Consider the following 27,751-nt stretch of genomic DNA (forward strand, 5'->3'; position numbering starts at 1 on the left):
GTGCTTTTTTTCCCCTGTGCATGGTTGTAGGTCAAAGGATTGGGAAGCGATTTAAGCAAGAATTCCCTCAGCTCCTGAAATTAATACAAAGTCTTTCTTGGCTGATATGAACATGAAGTTTTCCTTCAGTGCTATAAAACTCACTAATTCCCATTCTGGTGAGTCACCTTACTGCTATCTGATCTGAGAGAGTGCAGAGAAATGCCCACCACGTCTGCGAATGCCACCTTCCAGCACTCCGGGGTTTGTTCAGTAATTGATGTTGATCAGAGATGTTTCCCTGGATTTACAAAGTTTATTTTCAATTAAACTGCTGACTGGTACTTGTTCAGAGTCTATTCCAGAGCTGGTGATGGATTTAAGTCACTCAGGAGAGATTCTGCTTGCTCCGAGTGACTCCTGCAAGGTTACAGCAGCCAAGCACAGGCCGCGTCTCTGTCGCCTGCAAGTTGTGTGCTGTTAGAATGAGGAAATGGAAACTTTTCCCATCCCTCCCCCATGAGTGCTCAAAACTCCACAATCTATTTTCTCTCACTCTTCACCTCTTCTCCTTCATATTGGCTGCTTTACACCAAAAGCCCCATAGTTACATGCACTTTGACACTTGCATTTCAAAATGCCTGATTGTGGAGTTCTGCCAATACCAGCAATTGATCTGGTGCCACGGACCGGCTTAATTATTCAAGGTCAGTCTCTTTCTGTCTCTTCTTGTCCGGGGAGCAGCAACTATGGGGAATAAAACTTGAACAGTCTTTACATTTTAATCATAAACTTTAGTAAGTCGCAGATTTGTTTGGCTGTATGTGTTTTGTTTCTGTTGTATTCTCTGCAACTTCCCCAGCACCACTGCTCAAAGCATGTCTGCACAGCTCAGTACAACAGTGTGCTTTTGTAAAGCATGGGATTTTACACTGCTACTTAAAATGCATAAGTTGTGTGATCTAAGCAGTTTCCAGTTCATTTTTGAGCTCCTGTAAAACGCATCCCTTAAGGCATTTCAGCTGAGCAGCTAAGAAGGTGAGGGTATTAGAGGTTGTGAAATGGCTTGTCTGCTAATTCTTTCTATGTGCATCTCTTCAGATAAATCTCCTGTGACCTCCTGCTACAAGCAGAACATTAGTTAAGTATCTTCTCGGTAATGGAGTGTCCTGGACCTGATCTCATATTATATTAAGCATCTTTCCTGCTATCTGGGAACATACTAGCCTTCAGGGAGGATAGGTAAGGTGTCCCTGACTGTGCACCGGGTGCAAGCAGCTCAGTTGAGCCACACTAGGCTGATGCAGACACCCTGGTCCATCCTTCCTGCTGGCCAAGGGCACCCAGCTGGGCTGGATGCTCACTGGGATGCAGCTCCAGGAGCACACAGAGTGATGTTGAGAGCACTGGGGAAACCCTGGGCCACTGCCTGCCCACCCTTCACCAGATGGAGCAATCACCGAGGGTGGGGGGTGGGAGGGTGGGGAGGGAAGCCCAGCAATCTTTGCTAATTTTCAAACTCTTGGCATGATTACAATATCTCTGTTTTACAGCACCCAGCTATTAGTGAAAAGCAATATGCAAGTCAATTAATGATAATGTCTCTTTCCTTGAGATAAAATAGTTCATTCTTACAAACCGGCCGGGACGCACAGAAAGCTGAGCTGCGTGTTGCCCTTGATGGTGCAGGATGAATAGAAGCATGGATTCACTTTCTTCCCGCGCAGTAGCTGGCTTTGTTGCAGATTTAAAACAGCACTGTTTGAAGCTCTGCCTCTATAGCTGTGCTGTGCTGTCCTCCTTTGTAATGAAAACTTCTCCCTTTTCATCATTTCTAATTTCAAAGCCTTGAGGGGTTAGCTTCCTCAAGGCTACATCTCAGTCTACGAAGAAGTGAGTATCTAGCTACGTTCTCCCTCGCCAGCCCAGTGGCCAAGGCTAGTTAGCTGGCTTTCACCTTCCCCTTTACAAAGGCTTAGAGCTGGTGTTTACCCATTTCTTGTCTCTAATACATATTTCTTGACGAGGAGCCATTTGTTCCTGAGCTGATGCACCCGCTGCTGGTTTGGGGGAGGTTTGTTTACTGCAGTAACCATCTTGCTCCATATGTATTGCCATCACTCTCCCTCGCTATAACCTACAAATCTCTCCAACTTATTCAGCTCAATGCTGGAGATGGTTTTTGAAGTCTTCTTTAAAGGGTAGTGAGTGCCCTTAAAATTTTTCCCCGCTTTGAAAGATTCTACCTGTTCTAATGCAGTTCCCTATTTTAAAGATAGGGAATAAATATCTTGGGGATGGTTGGCTCACATACAGCTCCTATCTCTTGAAACATTAATGGTCCATGCTGTTTGATTCTTTTTGAAAGTACTCTGCTCCCGCTTTGTTTATTTAATTTCTTTTCTCTGCACTGGGACTTGCCAAATGCAGTCGTGTCCCCCCGCCCTGCTGCCACCCTTTCATTCACAGAAATCAGTGAGATGTAAATACAGCTCATTTAGTCTTAGCACTGCCAACGTTTGTTTCGAAAATCAGACATAAGGTCCCTTGAATTTTAAATTGGCTTTCAAAAACCTTGTGGAAAAAAATAAATTCTGAATAATTTCTGGTTTTGTGCCTTTGAAGGTTCCCACTTTCGAGCCCTCATGCACAATCACAAGAGGCTGAAACTTGTTTTACTGTTAATAACTGCTGCATCCCTTGCAATCGCACAGCTCCAAGAGGGAGCTGCTGTAGGAAATGAGCCAAGCCAAACACTGCAGCTTAATAAACTCCTAAGACTTGACAACAACAAATTTTTCTCCTGAAAATTGCCCATTGGTTTGCCTGTAGCAGCTATGAACTCTGGGAAAACAACATGGGAATACAGAGCACCATGACTGCTCTGAGGGCTACACAATAAAGTAAATTACCGCATAGTGGAAGGCCTGAATTGCGTGGCCAAGCCCTCCCTACCTCAGTCTAAAAGCTAAAGTCTGGCTTGAGCATACACAGCTCTGCACTTCCCACACCCGTACTCAGGAGCTGCTGCTCATCCTGTCTCACTGCAGTGCCCACAGACATTGGGTTGGGCATGACTGATGTCTCCTTCGATTCATGTCAGATGTTGAGAAGGGAAAGGCTGGCAGAGCAGGGGAGAGGTGAGGTCCTGTGCTGTCAGAGCTCAGTACTGCAGGCTGAGCACAGGACAGGCCCTCTGTGTGCTATGCAGTGCAGCAAAGACCCACCAAAGTCTTTGGGTTTTGCAGCCTCTTATGCAGGAGGTAAGCAGGGGCCAAATGGGAGTGATGAAGCTGATGCAGCATGTCAGCAATGCAGACTGGGTTTTCTCTGTATCGCTGAGGTTGTGATGTGCTGACAGCATCAGGCAGATGGCCGGGAGGGAAAGCTCAGCATCTCTGCCATGGCCACCTATACCCTGTCCCGTAACACTGGGGCCTGCCCAGTGCGATCTGCCTGTGTGGGCAGCTCCAGGCTGACACTGGGAAGCGAGAGAGACCACAAGCATATGTGCAGAGCCTTGGCACTCAGAAACAAAGGCAATGGCTTAATTAATGAGACATGTGCCATGCGGGTAGCCGGGACTGGAGGGCTGTTCACTTACCCCCAGCCTTCCCATCAGTGCATGCATATCCCCCTGTCTCTTCTGCCTTTCCAGTCTTTCATCTTTTCTGTTGGCAAGATGCGAGCATAGACTTTCTCTTTTTCTTCTCACACACACACTATATATATATATATATATTTAAATATATCATTTATATAAATACGGATATATAAAATGCTACTCTGTCTAAATCCATGCAGACACTCACTCACGAAGCATGTTGCAGAGCCTGTGGGAAACACTGTCTGTAATGGAGCCTACTAATTATAGCAACTCTAATGGCAGCTTCCCCCCACCCTTCCCTACAGCAACTGAGATCAAAACCTTTTTTGTTTAAAATATTTACTGTACAGCTTGCAAAGCTTTAATCAACGTAACATGACGTTTCCTTGCAGCAGCCAAGTAATAAATATGCAATTAATAGGGAATTGAAATACACCCATTAGCTGTTTGCAGAGTCTCTACTTCCCCACCGTAAAAATGCTTTCAGATCGTTTAATGTTCTGCCTGCAGTCGGCAGAACCGCCGGAGCACGGGGAGCACAGCAGCCCTTTGCCTGTTGGCAAAACCATGGCAAGGAACTCTGCAAGGTTTGCAGCAGGAAGCAGCCCAGCTCCTGCTGCCGTGCTGTGCCCAGCCTTTGCAGGTGCAGGGTTATGGCTTTAAGTTGTGCCAGGGGAGGGTCAGGTTGGATGTTAGGAAAATCTCTGAAGGAGTGGTGAGGCACTGGCACAGGCTGCCCAGGGAGGTGGTGGGGTCATTGTCTCTGGAAGTGTTTTGAGAAATCTGGAGATGTGACACAGAGATATGGTTATGGGGATGTCTTGGGTAGCAGGAGGCAATGTGGAGCTGGTGATATCATGGCAAGAGGGCTTGGCACACCCCACAGAACAAACCTTCCAGCTCCCATTGCAGCCATGTGGGCAGCCCCTCACCCAAGGTACAGCAGGTACCACCTGGGCTGAGCAACCCTTCATCTTTTTAGGGGGAAGGAGGCCAGGGCTGGTGATGCTGTGGTGGGTTTTTACACATAGCATTGCCCGAGGTGATGCTGCTTCCTGGGGAAGCCTCCCTACCGCACGGCAAGGAGGTAGTGCAGAACTGTGTGCCTCCCAGCTAAGCATTAGTGAAGCTTTTTAATCTCTCACTGTGGGATTTCTTTTTGCTTCTGCATCACGCCATAAAGTATTTCAGACAAGGTGACATTTTCCATCTGCATAAAGTGCTTGCAAACAGTGTGAATTTAACTTTTATTGGCTTGATTTAGGGGTATGAGAGTCTGCATAAGTCTTGGTCTCCCAACCTATAGTCCTGCACTTTAAGTGATGAATTAGTCAGTAAAATAAACAGGGCATTATCTAGCTGTACACACGTCTGCATCTTCCAAACAAAATTAAACCTTGTTTGAATGTATAAAAGCTAATGATGGTGAAATCAGCTTGGCTATATATTACCCCAAACTTGAAAGTATTCTGGAACTTTCTGGAAGCTTTGGAAATGCCCCATCTCCTGGAGCAGAGAAAACAGAACGTGGGATGGCAGTGTGCAGCCTCTGCCTGTGATGGCTGTCCATCCTTCTGTCCATACAGCTGTTCCTCATTCAAGCAGTGGATGGGGCAAGACACAAATGTTACCACAGTTCCCGTTTCCTTCCCCACATACTGAGGGGAAGATCCATCAGATATGATCAGCAGCAGTAGACAAATGGTGATGTCTTAATGGCAACTGCCATACTTACAGCTGGAGTGTGATGGAATACTGATGGAGCCATTAGTACCCAGGCTGGGGATGCGATTTTATATTTCATTTAACCCAGAACACAACATGCTGCAATGTATATATTTGTAACTACTCCCTTGATGGTCTCTCTGGAGTATTATAAAGATTTATCATGTAGTGTTTGGTCAATACTAAATACCATGAAATGTCAGTAGAGCAGTTCTTGGAATTGCTTGAGCAGTAAATAATAGAATCCTACAATATCCAGAAAGGAACGAGCAGGTGAGCAAGTAACCTTAATGAAACAAAACAAAACAAACCCAGTCCCTAACCTTTAAAAAAGAACAACACAGCAGCAAAGATCTTGTTATTAAGACCCCTTGACTTTTAATGAGATGTAGGTATATTTGTCAGTTAAGTGCTCTGAGCAGGGCAGCCCTTTAGTCTGGAAATTCTATGCCACAGATTTTCAGGTCCTGACACCAAACTGTGTTCCCCATCTCTGGCTGCAATGGAACCAGTTCTCCTGCTCCATGGCCAGTGCCAGCTGCAAGCAGCAAAGCATCCTCTGTGTCCCTCCCTTCAGGAACCAGACCCAGAGCAGCAGCTGCTCAGTGGGAGGTGGTGTGGACATCCCACCCCATGCTGAAACATTCCTTACTCATCGCTTCCCTAATGGTGGGATTGCTCTAAGGAAACCTTCCAGGTTTCTTTTTTCTTTTTTAACAGATCAGAAGTTGGCTCCTGCTTAAACATATGTGCTTCTTTCCCTGCCTCTGACTTGCAGAATAGCTGCTAACTAACCAAGAGACAACATGGTGAGCTGAGGCTATTAGCGACTAATAATGCCATTTGCAGGCAGAGAAGGCTGAGGAGGCTTCCAGAGCAGTTAGCAGTCTGCAAGTATCTTCCAGAAATGCATGAGCAGAGCTCCTGTGCAGCAGCCAGAGAGCAATTATTCTTGGAAAGCACGTCTGCCTCATGCTTTAAAATCTCTGCTAGTGTCTAGAGTTTAAGAAATAACATGCTGAAGGAAAGCAGAGAAACAGGAGTAAAAAGGGCTGTGCATGCTGCGAGCGAACAGTAGCATGGGCACTGCAGCCGGGCACCTGCTGGGCAGCAGCAGCTTGAGCCCAGCCTTGGGGAGATGGTGCTGCTTAAATCCCTCTCTGGCCTTCCCATGAGCAGGATACAGGCTCTTCACAGACTATGTTTGTTGGGATGAGCTGAAGTCAAGCAGGCATCCGTTTTTTTCCCCCTCTCTTTTCTTTTGGCTTTCCTGTGTTTTTTTCCCCTCCAAACATCTCATTTGTAGCAGATTATATTCCTAACGGGGTCATTTTGAGTGCAGCACTGTACGCAGCTCTGCTCTTTAAAGAACTAGCACGGATCCTAACAGCTCTCCAGGCAGGAAATCTGGGGGGACCTCTGCTTTCCTGCTTACTGATCTAACGCTGGATCCCGAGGAGCCCATCAGTGCAGTGTCTTGGTAGCAAATAATGACACAGGGAGCCACCGAAGGACTGTTTTATGGCCCAAACTTGTTAACTACAGAGAATACTTCTTTTGCAACATTATTATAGTTTTTGGCAAATCATCGTTGCTTGCTAGCTTATTCCACGTCTTCGCTTAACCACTCTGGTGCTATTTTTTCCCCTTTAAATGGCATATTTTAGTTCCTACATGGGACTTACTTATTCTCAAGGATTTTTGTTTTTAGTGCGTGTGCTTTTTTCTGTATGCCGCTGCATCTCTTTTTTGCGTGCTTCAGTTATTTTAATTACGCATTTTATTTTAAGTACAATGTTTTATGACATCACTTGTTAATTGTTCAATTATCACTCTGCTCCTTCGCTGCTCTGCAGCATGCAGTAGCCTTGAAGCGCTGAAGGAGCGTGCCATGAACAGAAAAAATATGGCCTAAAGACCCAAAGATGCATTGTCGACAGTTCTGCGCTATTTAATTACATGCTGTTTGGCAAATAATTAGTAAGAAATTAGCTTCTTTCTCACTCTGGGAAAAGCTCTTCCAATTTGCCACCAGGCCCTGCCAGACGTGGGCTCCTGCTCGAGGCATCTCCATCAGCTGCAATGTGCGCAGGTCAGGGCTGGGGACACCCATGGGGCTGCTCCAACAGCATCTCCCAGCACCACCACAATCAGCTGCAGCTGAGTGCTGTATCTGTGGCTTCCGATGCAGTCAGGTGCACACATTTCGACAGATGAATGAGAAGAGCGCTGCGGTCTATAGATGCAGATCTATCGAGTGGCTCTCTTTCAGTCTGAGAAGATAAAAGTGCGTGTCTCCTCTGACAGAAGGGCAGATATTGGTGCTGATATTGGTCAGTGCTGATGGAGGCAGCACTGCCTGGGTGAACCTGGAGCTTGGTGTAAGGAGTGGAAGAATGGCAGCCTGACCTCAGTGACTCTGTGTGGCCAGGTTTGGGTAACATGCAGGAGATCTTTGGGTTTGGGAGACAAAAAACCTGTGCCTAATTCCCCTCCTGTGTCCAGCCCAGACTTTGCTATAACACTTATCCTCTACCTACCTATGCATGCTGTCATAGTTTTTATCAGAGAAAGCCCTAGGACAGCCTGTAAATTGCTTCATGACACTGAACTCCCCATTACATAGCTCAGACAAAGCACTCCAGGTGCTCCATGGCATGCCCAGGTATGAAACAGATTCATTTGCAAATCCTCACTGAATATTAATTTGGAAGGGATGAGTAAGCTGATGGCTTGTCTTTCTATTATGAAAGCAACAGTTTGTGACCCATTTATAATGCAAGCCTGAAAGAAGTGAAGATGCCGAGATTCACCATATATCGCTGCAGTATCTCACTTGTTTTACAGTAATTTGATGCTGCCTGAACACAGTAGTCGACCTTTTTTACTCCTGCTTGCAGGGTAGAACAGCAGGGATGATAAACCTTATGCTTTAGTTCAGAAATAGCACACATCAGTGAGAGCGACCAGGGCTGCACCACAGGAGTGTATGCATTGTGGCAGCTCACGGCAATCCTGATGACTGAGGCTTATTATATGTACAAGAAAACCATATTGCCTGCTAGAGAAATTGTGTGCTGGCCTCAAAGCCTGTTTAGGGTTTGGGTTTTAAACCCATGAACATATCTGGGTTTATCTTTCCTGCCAAGAGTGATCTTGCAAGAGCCCCAAATGGCTCAGAGTGCTGAGAGCCTTGTGATAGTCCTACACACTGAGTTGGCACCTTTGTGCTGCTGCCCTCTCCTAAAGGCAAAACCAATCTCTCACCATGGCCTGAGTCAAAGGAAATCTGTGCAAAGGCTACCTGAGGTGCAAAGGGAAGGATGATATGCACGGAGGCCACTCTTGCTCTGGCCACTTGGAAATTGTTTTTGTGCTCTAAATTAGGGAACAAAAATCAAGCGTTCTAGTAACTATGCACCCTGCGTAGCCTCACTGTGCATGGTTTGTGGAGGGCCAGCTTTGTTCTCGGGGCAATAAAATCATGAGGAAGGTAAACCTCAGCATGAAGAGTATGGAGAAAAAAATAAAACAAAACTAGCACAGGATGAAAGCAGAACTTGGGGTCATCTGGGTACTGGACAGCATCTGCTTTTGTGTATACAGAGGGAAACATAGTATGAGTAATGGCTCTGAAGCCGCTACGCTGGATGTTTACTGTACAGAGATGACTGGGGCAAATGAGAGCAATTCCACTTCTTCAGCAGGTGGTGCACAATGAGTGCGACTCTCACAGTGACCACAGACCTCAAGAACAGTGGGCAAGCGCCTTCCTTCTAGTGAACCAGATCATCTCTTTCCAAAACCGTGAAGCCCAACCTCAGAGATCACAGGAATTTTTCCTGATTAAAGACCAGAATAAATTCTGGGGCCAGGTTGTCTGGCTGTTGTAGCGGCAAATGTGGGAAGAATGGCCTCGGGCTATTTTCCTTGACATGGAAAACTTACATGACACATTGTTTGATGTGTTGATTCTATTTTTTAAACATTGCCTCTCACAGCCTCACATCGGCTGCTCAGCTAGCCCTGCAGTCCAACACTCTGCCATGCAGGGCAGGAGCTGCACCGACCCCATATCCCTGCTGGCAGTGAGTGTTCTCCCCTGTGGGCACAAGCATCTTTTCTCAGGCGGCATCCCCTCTGCAGCACCAGGTAATCATAATCCTCATGTTCCTCCTCCATGAGCTATTTACATGATTGCAGCCAGCCTTTGGCACCATTTCTTGCTAATGCTGAAGCAGTTAACGGTGCTCTCCTACTGGCTTTGCTGTCACCAGCTGCAACTATACTACAGATAATTCCACCTGGCTCCCTGCTAATTATTGACATAAGGGTCAGCCATATGAGCAGTTCTGCAAGATGCATGGCCCCACCTGAGCCCAGACTCTGTGTGGTATGTTCCAGAGGGAGCGTGGCTCGGAAACTGCATCACATCCCCATTGTGAATCACAGGAAAGGGCAAATTCCAGTGGAGCTTCACTGGCACTGGGGCTCTTCTTCAAAGGCGACAACTTGGGAGGAAGGCTTTCATCGGAGGATCTTCCTGAGCTCTCCTTACATCTCATGTGCATGAAAGGAGATGCTCTGAAAAGAGGGTTGCTTGGGGGATTTGAAGTGGCTTTTGGCTGATGGGATCTCTGCCTGGTGCTGTTGTGTGAGAAGGAAAAAAAACAAGCCTGACTGTTGGGCCCTGGGAAAAATGATGTAGCTTGTAACTCATAAAAAAGTTTTAATTCTATTTTCTGCTTTGTTGCTGGTATTTTTTTTTCCCCTAGTCTTAAAAGCAAAATCAATCCTAATTCAAGGTCGATCTGTTTCTTTGTTTTTTCTTTTTTTTTTCTTATTTGCTTTTCCATGCTAACATTTCAGAGCTGGTGGACAGATCTTTGAAGATTATGTGAAAGGATAGTGTTGAAGCGCAGAGACAGCTGAGACTCTTCCAGTTGGAAGAATTCTCCAAACTGTTCTTCCTGACAGAGGCAATGGGAGATGGCAGATGGTGGATGGCATCTTGTTTATCAAAACAAAAACTGTGGGATCTCTTGAGGTGCTGGAAAGCCCATACAGATGAAGTGAGAAGTTGTCCATGTGCAATAACTTTCTTCTGAACTGAAAAGCTGCTTCTTTTTGGTGCAACCTGCGGGAAAAAAAAAGAGTGTAGACAAGCAGTATTAGTAAATGGGACACTGGTACTGTGCTGGTTTGGGAGATGAGGCTACTGGGGCTGCCAGACCTCTGACCAGAGCCAGGAACTCCAGGTTTTTAACTCCCAAAACCATCACTGAGAACAACAGCATCCACACAGCAGGCAAAATGAATCCCACTGACAACCTCAGTTCCAGCCATCCTGTATGGTTTTCCACGAGCCTTCTTTGTGTTTGGGTAAGAGTGGCTAATATAAAGATGTTAACAAAGAAGATGGTAGATATTCAAAGGTTATTAGCAAAGAAAAACTCACCAGTGTCAATGCCTTGACCAGAAAGCTGAGGCAGTCTCCACTGGGGAGCAATCTCCAAAAGATGCTGCCTCAGTGGTGGTCAGCCCTTAAACGAGGTCTCAGAGGAGGTGGAGTTGAGCTCCACCCCTTCTGGGAGCACAGCTCCATTACTCTCACCTGTGCTCCTGCAGCTGACCCAACACTTGCCTCAGCTGATTAATCAGAGTTTCAAGCTGTGATTTCCCATACAGGTCTTTGGTGTCCAGAAAGGGACTGGTATTCTCACCTTAATATCTAAAATATGCATTCAGAGATCATTTGATTAACGATGACACAGCTCTATTTTTTTCACATATGAATTTAACCTGATTCTGTAAGAAATGCATTTCTAAGTGTCTAACACTACCCCAGGTTTTGTTCCAGAAAGGGCACTGAGGGATATGGTTGGTGGGCACTGTGGGGGTGGGTTTGTGACTGCTTCCCCCCATGGAAATCACAGTGGGTTGCACATTGTCCTATGCTCCAACACAGATGTGTTCCCAAACAGATGTGGTCATTCTGCCACTGGGGCAAAGCCAGAGCAGCTTCACATATGAGAATGGAAATAAATTAGAATAAAAAAAGGTATGGGAGGAGAACTGGAACCATAACATTGCTTTTTCTTTCAAACTGATCTGTACGCACGTCACACAGTTGGATGTATGAATAGTAAATTATTCTATTCATTTCTTACTCTTGATGAACAGTAAATTAGTCTAATAACATTTACTGTTCAATTCATTGATTGTCAGAGGGAGATTAGAAGCAAATAGCTTTTAAGTCTTTCCAGCTGCAAACATTAGAGTTGTCTAAAGTTATGATTTTGGACTGCAATTAGCTGCAGCTCTCCATCTCCATTCCTATGGCATAGGGCATCCCCACACGCCCCTGCCCCAACCTGAACCCAGCTACCAGTGCTGCTCAGGTAGAAAGCAAAAATAACCACCTGGTTAAAAACATCCACCCCAAAGCTCAGTGGTGCAGTGCAGCAAGAATAAAGCCATGAGCCATGAGGCTGGGAGTTGTGCATGTGCAAAGTCAGGCTTTGCCATGGCATGAAAAGCCTTTCTCTTCTGTGTCTGGAGGGCCTGAAGTGCTCTTACACAGGAGGACTTCAGTGAAGTTGCTGTACTGACACCAGCAGAGTACAAGTGTGCGAGCAGCGACAACAAGGCCCATAAAACAGCTGACGAGTCAAGTGAATTTAAGACGGATTTCTGCCTTGTACCTGTTGTGCCTCCTGTTTGTCATCCTCCTGCCTGTGGCGATGGCTCCGTGCTGGGATTCGGTCCTATCAGTAGGAAGGCACCACTGGCTATTGAACAGACAGAGAGTTACTTGTAGCCAAAGGAAACCATAAACAGCACAATCGTTTCAGATGCTACCAGAGCTTGGAGTTGTTTATTACCTTTATCTACACCCTCGCCCCCCTTTGCTTTCGTATGAGCTGAAGGAGTAAATAGAAGTTGCTTCTCTTGCTATGCAAGTCAGGTTTTCTCTCTGCCAGAGACACCTGGCGCTCGCTGCAGGCTGACTGGTGTTGGAAACAAAGGTGGAGGGGGAACCTGCCTGTAGGACAGCCCTGCCCAAAGGTTCTGTGGCCATGGCCCAGAAATGCCCACTGCAGCTGGCACTCCTCCGTGCTTCATCTGCTGCAGCCGCAGCCCTGCTTCCCATGGGCTGCACACAGTGATGATGTGCAGCTCAGTATATTGCAGGGAAATCCTTTTCCATTGCAAAGTGGAAATCTGTATTTACTTTTCTTTCAACTCCATCTGCAAGCAGTTGATTTTTTGTGAGATTTTCCCCTGGGAAGCCTGAAAAAGTATTTCATTGACCTCGAAAGTGTCAGGTTTGGGCTGTGTTTAGTTTTGCATTCACCTGGGCTGTCTGCATTGAGTAGCTCTCCACTTCCAGGGCTACGTTGGCCTTTTTGGGGTGGGCTCATCCCCTGGGCTGGTAGCAGCAGGGGAGGGAAGGGCAATACGGGGTGTAGAAGCTGCAGGGAAGAAAGGCATCATGACTCCTCTTAACTACAGACAAGGACTAATTTCAAAGTAAGATGTTAAAAAAAAAAAACAAAAAAACTTCTCATTTCTATTGCTCAGAAAGTTTCCCCCCTTTTTTTTTCTTTTTTTTCTTTTTTTTTTCTTTGTTTCCTTTTTTTCCCATGCAGTGACCCAAAGTCAAGAGAAGATACCAGAACGTGGGGGGAACTGGAATCATGACTGTCTGGAAAAGTCTGGCTTTAAAAGCTTTACTATTCATGCATTTTTATGCTAGGGTTTTCATGCAGAGATATGCACACACCTTAACAACAAAAGGCTATAATGACTGCATTGTCACTAGATGAAACTGTACTAAAAATAAACAAATGCTGCAGTTTAGCATGATTCAGTAGGCAGTATCCTTATTATTCTTCTGCCATTCAAAGGAAGATTCAACTTCAGCATAATGCACTACATATCTCTGTGGCATCTCTCTTCCAACTCGTGCTTCTTTCCAAGTTTTTATCTGCTCTTGACCACAGAGGGTTAAGAATAACCACAGTTGCGAGCGTCGTGGTCATTGATGCATATTTTTAAGTGGTAGGACACGGTGAAGAATCTTGGTTTAAGTGTAATAAAAGTGAGGTCCCGGTTTGTTAATGAGGAGCATTGTCTACTGCAGACACTAATTTCACTACAGGGTGCAGTCTTCAAACTTTTCATTCTAATTAGAATGCATTTCCATATTCCTTATCAATTTCTTCTCTTACTGAAATCTTCTCAAATGACCTTTTTTTCTTCACTTATGACTCATCCAAGGATTTTTATTTTTCCCAAAACAATCATTCAGATGCAACTGCATTTTTCCAGTAAACACGTTCAAAAATAAATGACCTTGCCAGCTCATGCCTACACAGTGGGAGAAGGGCATTAGCAGTGCAGAGGCAGCTACTAATAATACACAGGAAAATTAAGTACGAGAGACGATCGTCTTTGTCTAATTCCTTGAGCACTTAATTTCCAAATGCCCTGCAGTGGAAAGTGTCTCAAGCAGGAGCTTAATGGCTACCAATGGAATTCCAGCAGTGGGAAACAAGTCCCAGCAGAACAAGGGACACTGCATGAGCAAAGCAAAATAGGTTATCTGCTAAGGAGCCATAATTTTTCTTTCTTTCGGTCCTCCACAGCTGTGTCCAGTTCCAGTTTTTGTAATAAAGCAAATTATTAACTCAAATTGATGGATTGGTTAGTGTTGGTAATAGGCTTTCAAAATGATTAGTGATATATACTCATTACCCAAATTAAAAAGCCATATTAAAAATAATAAGAAGAAATGTAGCAGCATTATCAAAGTAATAATTTCTACTTAGTGTGTATCTTTCCTGAACTTTGGCAAATGTTGAATTATGCAACACAAACAGTAAACTGAAAGTGTTCTAGTTAATGATGGTATTTCTTTGCTATCAAATTAAACCAACACATTCACAGTGTGTCTGACTCAAATGTTTCTGCGAGTTCTTCATTGCACGAGGAAGACTGCTGATGTGCTTTAAAATATTGTACCTCTACCCAAGTTACAAGGCCTAAGCCTTACTCTTCCATTGCAGAATAATTATTAATGAGAAAGACTTATGTAACTCAAAGTTCACCCAAATATTTGTTTAGTTATCCAGTGATTCAACCAACTCCAAAAAAAAAAAAAAAAAAAAAAGGCAAAGATGAATATCTTGACATCAATTAATCACAGTGCTTTGTAATCTAGGACTTGCTATAGTTCTCCCCAACTAACAAAATCAAACAATTGCTTTCATTTTAAATATGCTTTATAGATGAAAGCACATTTACAAATTTTCCTTCAGAATAAAACAATAATCAGGCAGCTAATTAAGCACATTGCAAGTACTGAGCTTTTGAGTTAAAGACCTGTCCAGACTGTAACATCATTTTCACTTTGTTATTATATGCAGAAAGCTAATAAAAATATAAATTTGAAAAAAAATCACATTAGTGATTTGCCAGAGTGAATGTAGATGTCAAAAATGCTAATCTGCAGAAGCTGTCAGGAGTTTAAATAGATTTTTCACTGACTTGCCGTTCTTAATTATAGCTCAGCACCCTGTACAGGTTAAAAATGCTGGGTTCCTTCGAAACAAACTATGAGCTCCTTACCATCTCATCAAATTCTCCTTCTCTTCCTTTCAAATGGATCAATCAGGTGCCAACACATAACATTTTTTCACTTACGTCTTTTCTTAAGCTTCCTTATCCGCTGCAATTATATTTTTACCCAAACCTATCCTGAAGGGGATAGAAGAGATTTCATGGAGGAAGCATAATTGGCAATTGAGCTTGCTCTTTCTTGGGCTTATTTTATGAGAAAAGATAGCATTTTGTATTGCAGGAATTCAGCACTTACTTAAATTAGGGAGTATGCTGGCTACTTAGTTAAATAATCTACAATAATCAGGTCAGGAGGGAATAGCACATAGCTTTCACTTATTGTTTTGTATTAATTTTTCAGATAAAACAATTCCACGTACTATCGAAGTATTTCAGAAAGCATAAAAAAAAAAAAAAAAAAAAAAAAAAAGCTGTAAAACAAAGGATTGACAAGTTGCTAATCCAATCCTCTGACTGTCACAGGGTGCGATATAAAAGAGATCCTTTGTTCTTTTAGAGCTGATTGAGCTCCATTAGTACCCACACTCAGAGCCCTGGGCACAATATTAATGCTAATACCGTTGTTACGGAGATGGAAAGCCGTTAAGATTGAACACAGCTCACAATATCATTGGACATACTCATGCAGCATGTAGTGTGGTGAGATACGATAGCTCTGAACCTTTCTAAAGAGAAAACGAAAATCCAATTAACATCTTCTATGTAAACCTCCTCAGCTACTTTCACTGGAGATGACCTTGGGCAGCTGTGTTGCAATTTTGCCAAAACCCCAATTATGTCTTTAATTCAGCGGTGTTGTTGGGCTTTGCCAAACAGAAGGCCTGGCTCGGCAGCTCGCTCCTTGTGCTGGGTGACAGTCATCGCATAAGTCTTAGCCTTTGGCACACTCTGTGCTGAGCTGCAGCATGCATGGTCAGCAATGAGCCTTCAGGCTCTACAAACCCATGGCCATACTCAAGCCAACCAGCAAAAAAATTCCTTTTTTCTCCCTCTTCCAGCTCCAGTTAAAATCCCAAATCCCATGCATGCCCTTCCGTTGCATCTTGGCCAGAACTGATGGGGCAGATGGCTGGTGTGACCTGGAGAATTGGTAATTAATTCCTGCTGATGAAGCATGCAGAGAGGGGAGGAGAGGCTCCACATGCCTTGTTCAGGGCTTCCCTCCTGCCAAAGGAGGAAAGGAAGGAAGAAAGCAAACCGAAGTACTTACAACCTGCCCTCCTTATCTCTCTTTTTGACAAGCAACCCACAATTAGACCAGCAGATACAGCATGATGATGATAAGTGCTCATCCCGGTGGCCACACAGCCCCAGGCTCTTCCAGCAGAATCCATGCAAAGAGCTGGTCTTAATCACCATGAGCAGGACCTGTGAAGAACTGAAGACCTTGATGGGAAACAGAGCACTCATTTCCTGCCAGCAGGGACAGCTCCTGTATGTAAGGCTTTTTCCTCTCGTGACTGTTCAATTAATGGGGAAAGAGGTAAGAGATTTGTTAACAGCTGTGCTACTGCCTCAGAGACCTTCAACAGGAGCGGTAACTTGCACGCAACCTGAAACACTACAGCTGCTGTCAACACCATGACTGAAGGATCCCCCAGAATAAAGCATTTTGAACTCTTTCCTTTCATTTCCTTTTCATTATACCAGGGTGATACTGCCTTATCTCAAACACGCACTTGCATATTTGCACTTTATAATGGAGAAACAGCACTACATACAGGCCCCTAAAAGTAAACACCAAACTCTGCATATTTTGCACATAATTAGGGAGATTCTTCAGGATTTATTATATTTTCTTTCCCTAAAGCTGTTATTGCTTGACTTGGCTGTCATCTGTGTCACTTCTATGGAAGGCTTTACTCTTTTAGAAGAGGAAAATCAGAACAGCAAGCTAATAACTTGTTACAACTGTGAGATTTAAGGAAGGGAATAATGAAGTAGAGCTGCTGGCATCACAATGGTTGTTATGCCATTAGACCTCCCTAAATGAAATGGTTCAAGATCAGCCTTTGCTTTAGAAGGTGTCCTTGGGAATGACCAGTGCCTGATGGACATAAACATCCTTGGAGTACTAGCATACTTGTTGGCCAGGTGTGTATGCTTCGAGCTAAAAACTGGCTTCAAAATTGGCCTGAAAGGAAAACAGCTTCCCCATAGATGCCCCCTAGTCCAATACCAACGAACCGAATTTAGTCTCAACCTGATCCTTTTGATTTAATTTCCTGGTGTATTCATTTTGTCCATTCAATCTCATTGATCTATTGAGTCCGACTCAGCTGTGACCTTGATTTGATTGCTTAATTGGCTTAGCAAACCTGGGGTGCATTAGTTCTGTAACATGCTTGATTTCTGAACGTGCCAGCTTATTCTTTTTTATATAATCTATAAAAAGTAAATAGAACTTATTTTGCATAAAATGGCAGTCAAGCCTAGAAATCCAAGGGCAAATATAACTCAGGTATATGCCACCTCTTTCCTCCTAGCAAAGACTGAAGAGTTTAATGTTGCCTTGTTCAGATCTGGAGATGTTTGAACATTGACACATGCCCTTCGGTAAAACTTCCTACTTTAACAGATCACTGTCCAGTAGTACAGAGGCATGAGCTCTAATTTTCTTCAGATAGCTGCTGTGGGGGTTGTTCCTGCCTTTAGAAGCAGAGGAAGGAGCAGCCAATGGCAATATCTTCCACAGATACAGTAAAACTTACACTACACTCAGGGCCCTATCATTGCTATACCTGACTGAACCAATCCTCAGCTGTTGCTGTGATTCTAAGCATGCCAATGTAATGCACTGGCATTTCTGCATTTGCTTCATTTGCATTTAAACAATCAAGATTTTTAATTAAAATGCATAAATGAATCATCCACAAAATGCCCAGTGCTCCTGTGTTATTTATTTTTTATATGAAACCTTCAATTTGATGGATAAGCACTGTCATTGGTCATTTCTGCTAAAATGATCCTATCAGCAGTGAAATATTTGACAAATCTGATGTTAAATTTTTCATCTATAGCTTTCAGCACTCGTAGTCCATTAAGATAAATAGTATGCTCATAGAATCAGAGAATCACAGAATCATAGAATGAGCCTGGGTTGAAAAGGACCACAATGATCATCTGGTTTCAACCCCCCTGCCATATGTAGGGCTGCCAACCACCAGACTAGGCTGCCCAGAGCCACATCCAGCCTGGCCTTGAATGCCACCAGGGATGGGGCATCCTCAGCCTCCTTGGGCAACCTGTTCCAGTGTGTCACCACCCTCTGGGTGTAAAGCCTTCTCCTAATCTCTAACCTAAACCTTCCCTGTCTTAGTTTAAAACCATTCCCCCTTGTCCTATGTTGCACATTATCTATTGGGACCTATCTCTTTGGGACCAGCACTCCTTGAAAGATGGGGATGTACAGGTCAAAAGAATGGTTTGTGATCCAAACTGCACTTTCTTTAAAGCCTTCTTTATATTGTCCCAAGAATATTCAATGCATCCCAGTGCATAGAATAAAGTCAAAGATGCACTCTGCTACTAGTACCTCTCAGAGGATTGCTGTAAAACTAAAATAATAATAATGCAGTATTCCTTCAAAAACTGAAATCTTGCTCACATGCTAAGAAGCTGTAAGTGTAACAGCATCATCTGGTGGCTCCTGCCACAAAGAATGGATTAATTGATTTTTTTTTAATTTTTTTTTTTTTTTTTGCTCTACTTTCATTTAAGTCCGTATGTCCCAGGTGAGGTCAGGTCCTGAAGGAATGTGCGAGAGGAAAAAATAGAAAAATGATAAAAATGAGAGAATGAAATCCTCAGCTGTAATAAAACATTAAAGTGCATCTGAATATCTCAGATATTTCTAAAAGGATTTTTTTTAAAGAATATTGAAAGAATGCCATCCTCGTTGAAGTCAAGTTTCATGTAAGGCAATGTCAGATGGGGCTGGGTATTTGAAGCATAAGTTAAGAACAAGAATGATGATGCTGAAGGCCTTGAACTTTTGATGAGGACTGGCATAAATCTCAACAACATCTTAAGGCAATTCCTTTCCACCATTCCTTTTTCAAGTGCAAAACCAAATCCTTCCAACTCCCCCTGCATCTTCCTTTTGGAATTCATAGTATTGATCCTCTTAACTTTTGGAGCAGTGGTATGTAAAAATGAGATGAACATACATTAGTTTGCAAAAGATTTCAGCTGTGAACAAGTACCATTGTGATTATGATTGTAAAACAAGCTAATCCACCAAAGCTTACATCTATGGTTGGTGTAGCAGTAGAGGCTGAATCAGCCTGCTTTGGGTATTATACCTCCTGACCTAAATGGGCTGAAGTATTCCCAGAAGAGTCCAGGGTCTTCAGTAAGAAGTTTACTGCAATCCAGATGAAGCAGAAGGGCCATGCTAGCCTATAGAACTCAGTCCTCAGGATTAGTTGTTGCAAAAGCTTATTAACAAGGCAATAAAATGAAAATTATTCCTTCTGGCTTTATTGGTGCACAATGTCTGTTTTACATTCATACAGTTTCTGTCCTATCCTTGGCAGTTGTCTTCTTTGTTGTATTCTTACAAAGGGAGAAATATCAAAACATTAATTTAAGCTGTCACAATGCAAAGGGCTGACAGTCATATAAAGAATTATCATTATGGCAGAGAATGGAGACAAGTTAGTGAAGGAAAATTAAAGTGACTAGCTAAACAGAACCAAACTTCTTGAAAAATCTAGGATATTGCCATGACAATTCAAATCGCTCCAACTTTTTCTTTTTGTGTTCTTCAGCACTTTCTTACACAGTCTATTATCAATCTGATGGGGAAAAGAAAGAAACAGAAATCTCTTCATATCTGAGCTAGCTTTAGCAAAATATGTATTTCAAAAGAGAAGATTCATCCTGTGCAAATTTGTGCAATAAGATAAATTGCAACTAACATCAGTCTTTGTAATTTTCCATAATTGTAGAAGTCAGAGTGACCAAGATTACAGCCTGTCTAATCTTTCTTACTAATGCAGACAGCAAATAAATGTTTCTTTGTGCTCTTCAGGGTTGTTTTTTTTTTTAAACAAAAACGATTATTTTCCAGCAAACAATGAGATTCCTGCAGGTGGTGGGTCAGGGTCTCAAAATGCTTTGTGTATTCCTAAGAGTAATTTTAATTATTTTACACCTAAAGCAAGGAAGAGAGTGGTTAAAAGAAGAAAATAGCCTCTTCACTCTTGTGCTATACTTTTCAGCAGTAGCTCTTGGAACATTTTAATATGACTATGAAGAAAGTGAGGGAACAGGAGTCTCAAGGTGCAAGTCCATGGCCAGCAATAGACCACTGCAGTCAAAGTAGCTTGTTTTCCTCAGTAAAGTAAAGCAACTGATTCTTTGTCATAAATCAAGGTTTCAGCAGGGCACACAATGCCTAGCCTTGTGCTCTGTCCTCTCATCACATGCTGCCCTGGTACGAGGGAGATATTATGAATTCAGAGCAAGGAGCTGGTGAGACTCTGCCTCCTGTGTTCCACACAAATGTCCACTGCCTTCTGGCTATGATATCTGCAGCGCCAATGATGTCAGTTAGCATTGCAGTGGCTGACTGATCAGATTACTAATGAAGCTTGAGTCCACAAGACTGCTTTATGCAGTAAAAATTTATAATTAATTCTCGTACACATAAGCAATCACTGAGTTAGTTCAGTTAGCACATCAAAAACAGCTGAAAACACCAAAAGCTGAACAAATCACTCCTCCCAAGGTAGACGAACAAGAGGTTTACATGAGTAAAGCCAACAGGACAGAGGCACAAAACTCCCTGTGGATGTAAGGACATAAGATCCTTTCCACATGTTCATCATCCTTATGTGCCTTTAAGCACTGTAATCCTGGAATTAGAAGAGCAGACTGTTTAGAAACACCACAGTAGGTAGCCTCGAGGTTGTGTATGTATTCGGCAGCAGTAGGCTCTCAGCTCAATAAATGCAGAGGACAACCCGCCAGCACCACCAGGCAAAGCTGTGCAACAAGGGTGGAACTCAGAAGGGGCACACGGCCACATCCCATGCACCACAAAGCCACACCTAAATCATCTGCACAGATTGTGAGATAGAAAAAAGAAAGAGCAAAGGACCGTAAATCACTCTTATTCGCCAAATAAATCAGATATATGTTATGACTTGGGAAAGCAGACAAGAAAACACTTAAAAATGTAATAAATGTAAATTGCTGCAGTCACTCCAAATGTAGTATTGGACCCCTAATTGTGTCATTATTTTTTATGACTGTGATGTCAAAGATGTTACATTTTTCTAAGGAGATGTATTTGCAAATCGCTTTGATTAATATCTGTGAACAGTGTGAATGTGTTTAAGAGCTTCTGCATACTCGCTTTGGCCCACTGACCCCCATATGCAGTGCCCTGGATCAGCTGGTAGAACACGAAGCACTTCAGACACTCCTGCTGGAAGCATTCAGAATGTCCTGAAATTACTGGGGCTACTCACATGGGTAGAGCCTATGTGCACGTTGTCTTCTTGCTGATTGGAGGACTGCTGTGACTGACTTCGCTTTTCATATTTCTCTCTCGATATACTTCATTTTTTAAAATCAGATATGCTTTACTGTGAGGAGGAATTTGACCATTTACTATTGTATTTGAAGAAATAAGCCCACTAGACCAAGCATTCAAAGTAATTTCATTTTGGCAATAGGAGGTATAATTGAGGAATCACATTTTCAATGTAAGACATTATCTAAAACTAGTCTCTGGTATGAACTTTGGTCAACTATATACAATCCTCTTTAATGTGGCCTTTTATAGTATTCATTTAGTGCTCTAGTGCAAAGCTTCGGAAAGGGCACTGAATGAAATGGTTTCCAAAAGGACCAGAATAGGAGCAGAAGTTTCTTGCTCTGAATTAGTGACAATCTTAAAATCTCAACCTCAACTGCTTTGAAACAGTACATTAATCCACAGTGAAAATGTTTGCATAGCATTTAAAAAATACAAACAGGATTAACAAAGAACTTTCCAAGGGCAAGATATATCTGAATCAATTTTAAGACTGAAAGGAAAGTCTGGTGCCTTAACTTTTTTTAAAGAGCTTTAGAGAGATAAGCTGTAACTAGGTAGGGGGAAGAAACAGCCCTCCCTCTCCTCAATCCTAAGCCCCATTTTGAATATTGCATATACTAGTTAATAACCATATATCACCATCGTAAATGTCATCTAACTGCTGATTGATGTAGCATGCTTTGCAGTGGAGCTGTGTCTGCAGTGTCTGCAGTGGTCATACTTACTCTTTGCAGCCACTGCTATAAAGAAGCCCGAGACTGCAAGAGCTTCTGGGACCCCAGAGCTCTTTGGTTCTCATACCAAAATCAAACAGTATGAAAGACTTAACTGGCCCAAGGAATGGGATCTGTGATGAAGTACTTCAGATTTTTTTATGTTATGCTGTACTCCTGCCCATAAAGGTAATCACCTTGATCATCGCTAAACAACCTTCTGCCATAGCAGAATCTAATTCAATCTACAGTCTACTTTCAGGACATCCCTGCTATCATAGACACCTGTTTTATGGTGGGATGAACCACCTCCTCTCTTTATTGCAGGAGAATATTAAGGAAAATGTTTGAATTAGATGAGCAGTTTCAGAAGGCTAAGATTAGATGATGAGAATGCAACCCAAAACACTGTTGGTTGGTTCTTGGCTAACCTACACCCACCTTGACCAGCCCAGACTCTGCCTTCCCTTCTGCAGCCCATCAGGACTGGCCTGGGGACACTGCTGTGTGTCAGCTGCAGGCGCCCGGCCCTCCATGTTCTGTTCCTTGCTTGTTCACTTGAACATCTGTACATGCATTTCAGCTCCTGCGCTGGGGGACTCCATTTCTTAAAGTGAATTTAAAATGAAATGAACAGGTATCGTTTTGGGAGCAAAGCACAAACCTCTGCTAAGCCTTAAAACGTGTTTTTTGTAGACTTATTGATTGCTCTGGAGGTGAATATGCTCATATACAGGTACCTGTGTGCTGTAAAAAAAGTGCAGCAAAAATGATTAAACACACGAGGAAAGAAGCTTCCATTTAAAGGTGATTAAAAAGACTAGCATTGTTTAGTTTGCAAAGCACAGGAGTGAAAGATGATATAACAGAAGCAGAGAGAAGGGGCTATTTATTCTGTTTTCTCTCAAGAACAAATATGCACCGAAAGGTGAATGAAAAATTCTGCAAACAGTTCGTGCAGTGTATAACCAACCCTGCAACTCATTGCTGAAGGATAATAGGCAAATGTTCCAGAAATATTTCCAAACGTCTTAGATGCTACAAACAATAAGCCTCACTTACCTGGGCTAAGTAAAAGCAAAAACAAACAATCCCCTTAAACTCTAAGGATGGTGAGTCCCTGTCCTTGTGCTTAGATTAGTTAGAGATGGTATTTTTCTCTCCAGAGGGATGGCATTATTTATTTATCATGTGTATGATATGGGAGCGCTCTCTTCCTTTGAGCAGGAGGAGCAGTAGAAGGCAATTAAAGAAGTCAGTAAATGCATCTGTATGAAGTCACTACCAATAGATTCCTTCCAGAAAACACAAATGTAATAATGGTCAAGTGGCTCAGGGTTAGGTATTTTGTTCTCCGCTGGCTATTTTCCCCAATGAACTTCAATTACAGCTAGGTAACAGTCAAGGCTGTGAATGAGAATGAAATTAAATTTATCCATGTCCTTGGAAAGTTCTTCACTAATCCTACTTGTTTCTGTGCACTTGTAGATGCAAAGTAAACATCTTCTCTGTGGATACATCTTATTTTGAGTACAAAAGACAAGCTGTTGGACCTCCAGCATTGCTCTGAGATAGCAGCGAGTGGAGTCTGAACTTTATGGTCTTCTTTGCATCAACCATGAATGCAGCTCAGAGAAGATGGATGGGACATGCAGCATGGCATTACCAAGATGTGTTAATGGAGGCTGTGCCTGGAGCCCTCAGCTCGTGCTGCAAAGCAGGTACACATCAGGGAGCAGGGAAGGTGCTGCTGCAGACAAAGTTATACCCCCTTACCCTGTACATGTGTCTGAGGAACAAACTGCCTTTTAAAAGGAATTATAAATGCCACTTTTGGCTTCTGAATAGTTTTCTTGCAACTGTCAGGCCATCTGCTTGGAGAGGGGTCTGTGCAGTCATGAAAGGGATCTTAAAATATACTCTCCTCATAAACATCTTTTGTTTGGAAAATCCACACGCATCACATAATGCAGTAAATGGCAGCACAGCCTGAACAGAAACATTTTTAAATGCCGAGGATGCAACCTTGGATACAGCTCCCCCCACCCCCCCCTCCCCCTATTAATATGCGCTCTAAATGCACACTTAGACACAGTCGCTCGCAGACTCAGATTGGCAGCACCCACCTGCTGGGAAACATGCTAAGAGAACTTCCTTGGGTACATCCAAAATACCAAACTGGCTTGTGGGCAGAAAGAAACAGGCTTCTGCAAAGCAGCTCACGGAGATTACATCATGCTGCCAGCCAATTTTCTGCCTACACTGCACCATTTTGTGCAATGAGTGTGTGAAAAAAATAGCACCCGTCCGTGTACACAAGCAAAAAGGCCAAATGAGGGGTGTGCAAGCACATGTAATTCTTGCATTTCCTCTAACTTCTGGGAGCTTAGCTTTTCAGAACTGCTCGGTATTTGAATATATATGATATGTACGTATGCACATAAACATTCATTCTGTTAGCATGCTTGGAATATAAAGCTGTACGTAGCAGAACAGCATTGTGCCTTCCTCACTTTTTTCTTTTTCTTTTTATTCTCCTCCATTTATTGGTATATTTTTGGTCATTTTTGTTTACCTGCCTTTTTGTTATTCTAATGTGAGCCCAAAGATACAAAATGCTAATTTTCTTTTACATATAAATGTAATGAAACTTCCTGGTTTCCTTTATAAACAAATTTCAGGAAAGTTGATGGGATGCTGTATAACAAGTAAAGAAGAAATACTGTTTAATTATCTTCCATATAAAATCCAATAAAACGTTCTGGCTTTTCTTATTTTTTTTTCTGTACCGGGGATTAACATCAGCGTCTTTGTGATGAGAAATCTGCATTCATGGCTCCTCTATTTAGATTTAAATAGGAATTATAGTTCTTGGCAGAAAGGGATCTGTCAAATATCACAGCATTTGTGGCAGGTGGTCACTGCATTGCTCAGCACAGACACTGCCTGCTTAACCATAGCCTGAAGTAAACATCAAAAGTCAATTATTCTCTTTGTAAATATTTTATTTATATTTTGGAGGCTAACGAGCATCTTTTCAGTGCTTGGCTGAGACCTTCCTCCATGGATCAAAATCCCCCTAAACCTGAATTTGGGCGGTAAAAATATGTGTTTAGCAACCCAGGGATGCTGATGTAGCTAGCAGTGTGTATGAGGCTTCATAACACAATCCTCTGCTTAGAAACCTCTAATGACTTGGCTGGGCTGAAGTGGACAGAGCTAAAACTTGTCATGGTTGTTATCATTGCAGCTGCCAATTAGTACAACAATCATGCATTATTTTGCCAAAATCCCTTACCCCAGTTAAACTGTATTTTGAATATAAATACTGCAAAAGAAAAGAAAAGTGTCTATTTCCTTCTTTGAGCATTTTGAGGGTGGGAAAGCAGAAGGTCTGGTTTCCTGGCAATATGAATGTGTATATAGAGGTAACTTGAATGCACACTGAGCAGAAAATGTGGAACAAGAGCTGAGTGCTGAGGGTCAAATGCCTTGGAGAAACTTCTTGTTCCAGGGTAAACCAACTGATGTTTAATGACAGTATCTGGCAACAGTCACACACAAATGGAGGATCATCTGCCCCACTATTGTGGGGGAAATGTCTAAAGATGCTGCAACACATTTTAGATCCTTAGTTGAATGCTATCTGAACTTTCTGGGCCATTAACTAATCTGATCATCTCACTTAAACAGCGTTATAAAAATAATCAAGCAATTCTGCCTACATAAAAATAAGTAGATTGAATATATTTACCTTAAAGAACTCAGATTTTCATGAGTATTTATTCTTGGAGCTCAGGAAACAGAAGGAGAACAAAATGTTAAGGAGAAGCAGAATTCTCTGAGATGGTGCTGTGGGTAATTTTCCCCACAAGCCTATTTGGTAAGTTAATTGACTCCCACATTATCGAAACTGTGATGCACTAAAGCACTGGGTACTCCCCTTTCGTTCGCTATTTGACTGGCAAAGGCCATCTGTTCCAAGCCATCCATCCACATGCACAATGTCTATTGTTGTCAACAGGATTCACGCACACGTGGATCAAGGCAAGCATGTGGCTCAAACTGTTTTGATCCCCAGAACATGGATTTTTCATTTTCTTTGTTTCTTTGTGCTTGGCCAGGAATAATACTTGTCATTGGAGAATTCATATTGATCTTGTCATTGCCTTAAAATTAGATGACAATTACTATCCTTGTCAAAATTCGATCTGATGAAATGGCTCCAATTAGGAAGGAAAAAGAAGGAATCCATCACAGCAGGGAGGATTGCATTTGGCTTTAAAGTAGGGAAGCTTCTTTTAAAGGGGTACTGCTGAAACAACTGAATGAGAACAAATATAACAGAGATTGAGAGATGAGTCTCAAAGTCTTCAAAAATCTGATAAGTGTATGAAACAAGCAGTGTTTTAATTTTTACAGTCCATATCGGTCTATAAAAAGGTGTTGGAGCTCCTCTGACAACAGACGCCAGCAGTCATAGCATTCATGCTCTGATCCAGTCAGACATGCAGTGGTGGTTGGTGCCAGTCTTTGTGCACTCTCAAATTCAGTTCTAATCATCAGTGTAGTTATAATACATTACTGGGAGTAGATTTGTTGAAGTTTGTGAAGTGACAACAGCACAAATTGCATCATGTTTCCAGATACTAATCTCACCTTGCAACTGAACTTGAAGAGGCAGTTTAAGAAGAAAAACAAAGAGTATGCTTCCATTGCTGCTGGCAACAGCACTAAAGCAAACGACTTATTCCTGCTAATTACAAATAAAATAGTGTTTCTTACAGATTTTTTACATTATAAATCCACCTTAGAAATGTGTATGTCCATGCATGGCTTGGGAAATCTTTTTCCAAGATATATGTTCATTTCATGTTGACTTAATGCTTTGTTCAACAGAAACCTGTTTGTGCCCTTCCAAGGGCTCAATTCACAGTGGGTCTGTAATTCTGGTGAGCCCTTACCTGGGAACTAAGATACTTGTTCATGCTCAGCTTTCCCTACAGGGCTTGCATCCTACGCACTCCCAGGAGAATGATCTCTGCTCAAGGATACTCTTGCAGGTTTCTCTGAACTGAGCCAGTAAATACTGTTTTAAATAAAAGTGTGGCACGAACAAAACTGTTAAGAGTTGTACGACTGTGTGAGCTCCTGTACATGAGATTACACAGCTTACCTCCTTGACAAATCACATTTTCTTAACAACATGGAAGAGCTTTGCAAGATATGGAAGGAACCCAACCAAGCGCACCAAGCTTTTAGCAGGTGGTTAAAGTAAAGCTGAAAATGTAGGACAAGTATGATGTGGAGATGAGTCACCATGTCTTGTATGGCAGCTGGCCCTTTGGTAAAAGGGTCTACTAACAGGTGATTAACAGGTGAGTTGGTGAGTCTTCCTACAGCAAGCTGTGTGGACACAACTCCCCTTTCCCCAAACATATCTCTCCCTTTCTGTTTTCATTAGCTAAACCTACTTACTGGCTCTGACCTACATTTACAACAGTTCCAAATTGCAACAGAATGTGTTTCTGG

At 42.6% G+C, this 27,751-nt stretch overlaps 1 long non-coding RNA gene across 1 annotated transcript in view; it reads right to left on the bottom strand.

Annotated features, from left to right (window-relative positions):
- Nucleotides 1-8,826: 8,826 nt before the first annotated feature.
- The window catches only part of LOC107312753 (uncharacterized), a 31,191-nt gene continuing 12,266 nt past the window's right edge, over nucleotides 8,827-27,751 (bottom strand). Inside the window, exons 3-4 of the long non-coding RNA XR_001554610.3 lie at nucleotides 12,016-12,102; nucleotides 8,827-10,448 (exon numbers count right to left, since the gene is read on the bottom strand). This is a non-coding gene — a long non-coding RNA (uncharacterized LOC107312753). The remainder of the gene's footprint in view (nucleotides 10,449-12,015; nucleotides 12,103-27,751) is intronic.

This window comes from Coturnix japonica, chromosome 4 (genome assembly GCF_054131305.1).
Source record: "Coturnix japonica strain WE chromosome 4, WE-NBRP24, whole genome shotgun sequence".
NCBI classification, from domain to species: domain Eukaryota; kingdom Metazoa; phylum Chordata; class Aves; order Galliformes; family Phasianidae; genus Coturnix; species Coturnix japonica.